The 8774-nt window shown below is 39.7% G+C and overlaps 1 protein-coding gene and 1 long non-coding RNA gene across 12 annotated transcripts in view; one reads left to right on the top strand and one right to left on the bottom strand.

The window, feature by feature from the left end:
• Window positions 1–8774, bottom strand: part of LOC138149102 (uncharacterized) — a 258992-nt gene that overhangs the window by 196641 nt on the left and 53577 nt on the right. The gene's annotated exons all lie outside the window — the stretch shown is intronic.
• DTNB (dystrobrevin beta) overlaps window positions 1–8774 on the top strand; it is a 375244-nt gene that overhangs the window by 344320 nt on the left and 22150 nt on the right. The window lies entirely within an intron of this gene.

Here is an 8774-nt window from a genome sequence, read left to right as displayed (position 1 = left end):
ACCATCCATGTGCTAGATATTACTGGAGTGTGGGGGAGCCAGAGGAAAGCCAAGCATATCAAAGAAATATCCAACGTGGCCTCTTCCTTCAATTAAGTTTATAATCTATTCAGAAACAGTGCCAGACTACACACATGGAACAATTAGGGAACAGTTCAGTGCTCAACTGTGATTTGCGTTATAAGTGCAAACAGAAGTCCATGTGAGCTGGAGTCATCAAAAGCTTCATAGAGGAGCTGGGAATTGAGCTAGACTTTGTTGGAGAGATAGAATTTAGACGAGTGGAGATGAGGAAGGAGAGAAATCCACATGGAGACTCAGAGGACATTCTAGTAGTATATAAGCTTGACTGGTAGAAAGGGGCCAGACTGTGGAAGACCTTGAAAGCCTGGCAGAAAAGTTTGGACTTCAGGCAGAAAGTAAAAGACTGATACAGCAGAAAAATAACAGTGAAAGTAAGTGCCATTGTGTCTATGTGCTCCATCGTACCTTCTGTCTGTAGGTGTGTGCCCATCTGCCTTTCTCCTCCTGTAGATGTATCATCAGTAGATTGTATCAATGTCAGTACTGGGGCTTCCTGGATCCTGGTTTTATAAAAGCTACCTTCCACCAAATATCTCAGCCTCCCACAGACCTTGCACATATACCTTAATTCCTTCACATGCTTCCTGACTAGAAAAGCCAGTGGCTAATATCTTGAGGAAACCCATTCTGTAGGACAAAGGGAGTGACAGAATGAGGCACTGTTGGCTCTCATGAGAGCTTAAATTCTGAAATTTGTGTGATTAGAATCATAGGTACCACAAAATTAGCCTGTTCTTCTTATCAATATCCAATGAGTAAGTAGTCAGTTTGGATATACTCAATTCTTGATTATCCACCAAAATAAAGCGGAGTTCTGGTTGCAGATAATCCAAAAGTAAGTTAGTTCTCTTTGAATTTGGAATGTCTGTGTTCATTGTAGTTGAGATGATACTGAAAAAGAGGAGGTGACCATTGAGTCAGGGACTCATGGGTATCTAATATTTCAGGGTATGGTTCTCAGCTTTTTGTATTCAGGAACTGCATTTTGTCAATTCTCCTAGAGGTCTTAATGTTCTAGAAGATTGATTCATACTAACTCAACTGACCAATAAACCAGAAAGAAATATAAATTATAAATTTATAATGGAAGTGTACTTTTTCATTTCCCAGAATATCAGTGTCAGCTATCCAGTCTACTCCTTATCTGACATGGAGGTACTTGGGAAATCCCAAGTTTTTTGGTGAATATGGAACCAACCACAGCTGGATGGTTTAGGCTCCTTTGGATTCAGAAAATTTGAGTTCAAATTCTAACCGTACTATTTATAATGTTGTGTGTAAGTAACTTGACTTCTCAGGGTCTCAGTTTCCTCATCTATAAAATGAGATGGTACCTTCAATCATAAATCTTGTGATTCTGTAATTGACCAGACTATATATCACTGTAAGTGTTCGGAATGTGTGTGTTTATGTATGCAGACTAGAGTAAATTAATTATACAAAACACTTTCATAGTGACTAGCATACTCATGTCCATTAGACATGGACCATAACATCATAAAATTAGAGCTGGAAAAGGGTTATTTTTTCCGTGGGAAAATGTAGCTAGATTTAAAAAATGGGAAATTCTTACTTTTTGCCCTTTTCCCCTCTAGACCCCATGCAGATCACTCTCTTTGGACATGTCATAATTAGATTACAGTTTTAACTTACCACACTTACCTATTGGTTTCTATGATAAAATATGAGAGATTAGCCTATTCTCATCAGTAAATTGGACATTACAATCCATCTCTTAAATTGGTTTCTTCTGCAGCTGACCTATAGTTTTTGTTGATTCTTCCTTTCATTTTAATAAGTCACAATTTTCTGCAAGATCCCCAAACTCTGGATGCAAATCAAATGTGGAGCCTATAACCCATTTGTATTCATGGGCTTAATACTTGAGTATAGCTATGCCTTTATTTGGGGGGAATTACAATATTTAGAATAATGGAGTCACATGGTGATGATGTAACTGAAGAAGGGCTGGAGAGTTCTCCAGGTTTCCTATTTTGTTCTCTTGTTCAAGGTTTTCTCACCTCCCTTCTGTGAGCTATACATATTCAGCTTTGACTAAGTCAGTGCAAAGAAGCCTAAATGGATTTATCCTCTCTCTCTTTGTGGTTTTTGTCCAGTCATATCTTCCTTGGATCCAAAGAGGAAGATTTAGGCTTAAAAGGACTTATGCCATACTATACGTTGCCTACAAGAGTAAAATTCAACCAGAATATCAGCAAAAGAGCTAATTTTTTTTTCTAGTTTATGATGTCAGAACTTGAAAAGATTTCCCATGGTTAATCTTCCCTTGGATGATTGAATGTTGACTTATTTCTGACATATATTGATGTTTCTTACAGTAACACACAGGATTCCTGTTGGTCCAGAAACAGTCTCTGGGCAGACTTTTCATTGCTTCCTAATGTAATTCAGATGAATGATTGTTGCCTTCCACTTCCAAACCATACCCCCTCTTCTTGGATACTGCTGGAAAAAAAAAAACCATCAAGGTCTAGAAGAGGGGAGGGAGAAAGTAGGCCAGAAAGAAGAGCTGTTGTATCTAGAAGAGAAAGAAAAAGTAAGAAAAATCTATAAGCCTATTTCTCTTGCAGATGGTCAGATACAGAGAAATTAAGGCAGTTTCAGAAGAGAATGAAGAAGAAATTGAGGCAACCTTCCCAGCCCAGTATGAGAACCCCTCAAGTCAGAAAACACATCTCTATTTCAGGCACACTTTCCCACCATACACCAAAATGTAGATAATCATACCCACATCCTACATGGACATGCTACTTTGACACTCAAGAATATACATATATGATAGCCAAATTGTACAAATAGTTCCCTAAATTGATATGCAGGTGTATGCACATACCTAGATGTAATGTGTGCAAAGAGATGTAGATAATTAGCATTTTTTCAATAACACTTATGCTTTCATTGGTATAGGGTACTCTCAATGGAAAAACTCCCTCTGCCAATGCAGATGGTCACCTGGTCTGCAGTGTATGCACATAAAAATTCACACAAAGCAGGACACATGGTGCTGTGGTTTGAGTGCTGGATTTGGAATCGAGGAGACTGGGTTCAATTCCTTCTGATACTTATTAGTTTTTTTGGGATTTTTCTGGTTATTTTTTTGTTTTATGTACTAATCACTTAGCATCCCTCATTTTCATATCTGTAAAATGGACATACTAATACCTGTGGTATTTACAGGATTATTGTGAGGTTCAAGTGAGAAGTACATAATACATAAAGCACTATGTAAAACCTTAAAGTACTATACATGTCAGCTATTATTATCCATAATTATTCTCAAAAGACATATGCCACCATAGAAATAAAGACCTGAGACATCACCCTATCCCATACACAAATAATAATTCATATTATATAGCACTTTAGGTTACAAAGTAGTTCCCTCACAACAACCGTGTGAAGCAGATAAGGCAAGTGTAGCAAAAGCTTTGGAGTTACTATTCCAACTCTAACTCACAAACTGTGTCCCAAAGATGGCTTCTCCTCTCCTCAGTGCTCTAGGAGTAACCCTTGAGGGATTATGTTTTTTTTTTCCTAGTAAGTAGCTCATAATCCCGGAGCTAGTGTACTTCCCCCTACTGATTATCAGTTAATATCAGTCAGTCAGATTTAATTAGCTATTAGAAACTAGTATTTACTAAGGGGTACAGTAAAAGTTGGTACAAACATCCCTACTAACAAGGTGCTCACTCACCCACAAGTATGTGCAGAAAGGATCCAAGGGGAAGAGGTCTCGGGCTTAGAGCAGGTGTTGTAGCAAAGGGGTAACTTAACTTACAGTTCCTAGAAGTCCATTTCTTCCCTTCCTGGGGCCCTCATGACATTTCCCTTAGCTATCTGTGCCCCTGGTAGAGTCTGAAAGCTTCCTTCCCTTAGATGATCCAGTTTATTCTCAGCCCCTGATACAGTTACTGCAGTCAGTCACTGTTGTTCTAGGAACACTGCTCGAAAGCCAGGGAGATGTCCAGATCTTCCAGCTCTCCAAGGCTCACAGATTCCTCCTCTGGTTATGGTAGTTGGAGGTAGATTAAAGCTCTTCTCCTCCCCTTCAGCTCCTAAAGTGATTCTCAGGGGCTTGGCTAGAACTGTTCCTTGCTCTAAACTGCCAGATACCAGAATACTGGGTTTTAAACTGGCTTACTGTTTTACAGAAAACAAGGTATGATTGGACATACATAAGTTTAATATCATTGATTCATTCATTCATTAGAGGTGTTCTCACCTGATACAGAGCTAAAGTATCTTGTTAGTTACTCTAAGTGTGAGTGTATGTGTGTGTGATTAATTGACTTAATTGATTACCACCTTTATACAAGTATGATTATTTCCATTTTACATAAGAGAAAGCTAAGAGCTTGATAGATTACAAAGAAGTACTTGATGGCTGCTCCAGGATTATGAGCTACTTACTAGGGGAAAAAAAACCACTCATAACCCCTCAAGGGTTACTCCTAGACCACTGAGGAGAGGAGAAGCCATCTTTGGGACACAGTTTGTGAGTTAAGAATTGGAATAGTAACTTCAAAGCATTTGCTACACTTGCCTTATCTGCCTCACATGGTTGTTGTGAGGGAACTGCTTTGTAATCTATATGTAACCTATGCACATACAGCTAATAAGCATCTGAGACAGAATTAAAATCTAAATCTCTTCACTGTAGGCTTAGCACTTTATCCAGTCTGCCATGAAGCAGACTAACCCCTGCACAAAATTCTCTACAGGCTACCTAGCAGCCATCAAAAAATAACTCCAGGCAAGAAACAGTACTGAAAAGAACAACTCTACCTGAAATTTTCTTTCCTCTTCTTTCTACATAAAACTAGAACTACTGGAACTGGCAGCCCCTATTTCTCTAGCATTTCCAGTCCTGGCCTGGCCTGCTGCTTGCCCAAGGTTGTTTATTTAAAGGGCCTGCCACATTTTTTCATAGCACAGAATCCAGTCATGCAGTGGTGGGCTGTCAGAGCACCCTTTGCAGTATGGTGCATGGCATTTTATGGCCCTCCCGGAACATGATAAGGTTGGGAATTTAGAAATCCACAGCTCTTCCTTAGGTTTGTGTCTTGGGTACTTTTGAGTCAGTTTATTGATGAAAGAGAGAGAGAGAATTAGAATGAGAACACAGATTAGGAAAGGTGAGAGTTAAGACATAGAAAGAATGGGTGTTAGAGTCAGTAAAACAACCAAGATGCTAATACAATTTAGTTGAATACAGTGTTTCTTTCCACCTATCTGAATTTATATAGACAAATACCAATTAGGAAATGACAAGATCTCAGGGTCCATCTAGTCTAGCCTATCCCAATGAAGATCATCCCTATAATATCTCCAACAAATAGTCATCCAGCCTTCACTTGAGATTCTCAGGTGAGGAGGTACCTACTACCTTCTGGGTCAGACCACTTCACTTTGAGATAACTTAATTATTAGAAAGTTTTCCCTCACATCTAGCCAAAGTCTATCTCTACAGAATCTTCACCCAGTGGTCCTAGACCCAAGCAAAACAAGCCTAATTCCTCTTCCTTACATGTATTATTGTTCAGTTGTTTCAGTTGTGTCTGACTCTCCGTGACCCCATCTGGAGTTTTCTTGGCAGAGACACTGGAGTGGTTCGCCATTTCCTTCTCCAGCTCATTTTACAGATGAGGAAATTGAAACAAAGAGAGTTAAGTGTCCAGGGTCACACAGCTAGTAAGTATCTGAGGCCAGATTTGAACTCAAGAAGATGAATCTTCCTGACTCCAAGCCTAGAACTCTATCCACTATGTCACGTAGCTGCCTCTTCTTATACATGAGGGCCAGATTGTCAGATTACAGTATTTGAAGATATATGTGATATCCCCTCAAGCCTCTTTTTTCATGTTAAAAAAAAACCCTTATTCTTTCAGCCTGTCCTTGTATGGCATGATCTTCAGGCCATTCACTAAACTGAATACCTGTCTCTGGATATGCTCAATTTTAGCACAGTCTAAATAATGTAATATCCTGAAACAAACATAATATTCCAAATTTGCTCTGACTAAGCAAGAATACAGTAGAACTATCAACTTCTTTATTCTGGATACTAGTCATCTTTTAATGTGGGTTAAGAGCCCATTGGCTTCTTTTTGTCTACCATAACTGACTATTGACTTATTGAACACCATTGTTTTACTATCATTCATACCTACTCCAGCCACTTTAATCATATTTCTTCTGACATAGGACTCATAAAGGCCAGTCACATCACCTTCTCCGACCCTGATTCTGTTACTGCTTCATAAGCCATATACACGTGACCTAATTGCTTGTTTAGAGTTGGATTTCCTTCTCTCCAGTCTAGCTATAAAGCAAAAATAAGAATATCTTCTTCCTTTCTCCTTCAACAAGACCTGGTGGAGGGGCCTTGAACTTCAGGGCAAAGATCTCAAATAATCACTACAATGCCAATTCATTTTCATCCCTCCCCCTTATATGAGGAACCACTCCAGCAAGAGGAGGGCCAAAACATCACCACCATCTTTACCAAACTAGAGAAACAGAGACTGCCTCCTCTAAGGGCTAACACAAGCATATCCACACATATGGCTGCACATGTCAACAAGAAAATGAAAGATGAGGGCATCTTCCTGAAAACGCTAGCAGTAGTGTATAATGCAGCAAGAAGACAGGAGTGTGCTGCCCCCCAAAGGAAATAACAACTACAAAAAAAATATGAGACAAAGCAAAAATGGTAAGGAGGGAAGGAGAATAAATAAGCCAGAAAATAAAGATGATGGAAGGATGGTAACATGACTTAAGAGTTCCTTGATTTCCTTAGTTCCACTGACCTTCATCTCCACTCCAGATCGACCAAATTGTGAACCTCATTGTCACAGTAGGAGAAAAGATCATTTGCTAAAATGGAGATGGTGAAGGGAGAATTGGAGATCTGAGAATAGATCTGGAATAGCCATAAAAGAAATATTAGAGTTATGATAAGAAATTAATTTTAAAGTTGGCAAGTAGCATAGAAAGCCAGTTTGAAGTTGGTAATCTTTAACAGATCATAACTGAGTAATTTTGTGCCTTCCTTAATAGTACTTGGCAGTCTTGAAAGAGAAAAAAAGAAAAAGTGAACTGCAGAGGGGTGATAATAGTTTGAGTTCATGGGATAAGGACAGTATTGAAGTAGTCCATCATGGGATCTAGAGTGAGAAAATAGTCTTGGAACTAGGAGCTAGCTAAAGTACGGGGCAAAATTACTTTTAAGTTCTAGAAAGACTCAAGATGAGGAGTTTAGAACAATGAGATTGGTGACAGCTGTGTTTGGAGGAAGACCGTAGCCTCCTGATACTGAATTCCAGGTTATGGACATGGTGTTTGGAATGACCAATATAGAGTGGAGATGAGAGTTTGGGGAGTCAAGGAGAAAAAGGAACTTAGAAATCAAAGAGATTGAAGGTTGTCAATAGGGAGTTTGAACATGAGCTAGCGCTGAAGCTTCTAAAAGTATGGAAATGGATCTTGGGGGACAATAGAACACAGTTAGGATCATTTGAAGCCAATGGCCTAGATTGATTGATAAGTGAAGAATAGCATATTGATTCAGTGGTCCAGAAATGGTAGCAGGTGATTACCTCTACCTTGGCCATTGAATCAGTAACATGAGAGAAAGTGAAGACTCAATAGGAGGGGGTAGTCTTCAAGGGAAGAGTCAGGTTTCTGTTAGGGTAAAGCAAAGAGGTGAAGTGCAAACATACAGACACAAAGATTCACCAACATGTAAATACCGCAGCATTGTTGTAAATTGTGAATGTAAATTATAAATGTACTGTTCCTATTTATAAAGGTGTGATCTTCCTCTTCTTTCTCCATACAATAGTACCCCACATACTTTTTTCATACCCCACTACCTCTTCCTCAACTATACATCCTTTTTCCATTTTATGTCAAATAAATGAGCCTTGGCTCTGGGTCCTGGCACAAATGGGGCAGCTATGTGGGCGACAGAGTGGATAGAGTGCTGGGACTAGAGTCAGGAAGACTAATCTTCCTGAGTTCACATCTGGCCTCAGACTCTTACCAGCTGTGTGATCCTGGGCAAGTCACTTAACCCTGTTTGCCTCAGTTTCCTCATCTGCAAAATGAGCTGGAGAAGGGAAAACCAAATGGTGGTTATTCTGTTCCCTGTATCCCAATTTCTTTGTTTACATGTACTTTGTTGTTATTATTCAGTCGTTTTAGTCATGTCCAACTCTTCAAACCCCATTTGAAGTTTTCTTGGCAAAGATATTGGAGTGGTTTGCTATTTCCTTCTCCAGCTCATTTTACAGATGAGGAACTGAGACAAGCAGGGTTAAGTGACTTCCCCAGGGTCACATAGCTAGTAAGTGTCTGAGGCTAGATGTGAACTCAGGAAGATGAGTCTTCCTGTATTCAGGTCCAGTACTCTATCTGCCCGGCCACTTAACTGCCCCTAACTTGCCCTAAGGCAGGGATTTTTCCAAGGCAGCCTGCCAATTCACACAACTTCTCCCATCTGTAGCAGTTAAACAGCCTGAAGACAGAGGCTTTGAAATGCCATATAATCACCCTGGCTTCCTGTATACACTCCTGACTGCACCACTAGGGGAGACTACCCTAGGGGCTTGGCATTCTGTGTCAATGCTCTCCTGCAGGAATAGGCCTGGCTGTAATTCCCCCTTGGG

The sequence above is a fragment of the Petaurus breviceps genome, unplaced genomic scaffold (assembly GCF_028583685.1).
Source record: "Petaurus breviceps papuanus isolate PSGF00001 unplaced genomic scaffold, PetGlider_PUasm1.0 90845, whole genome shotgun sequence".
Taxonomy (NCBI): domain Eukaryota; kingdom Metazoa; phylum Chordata; class Mammalia; order Diprotodontia; family Petauridae; genus Petaurus; species Petaurus breviceps.
This window is presented reverse-complemented; position numbering and strand designations above follow the sequence as displayed.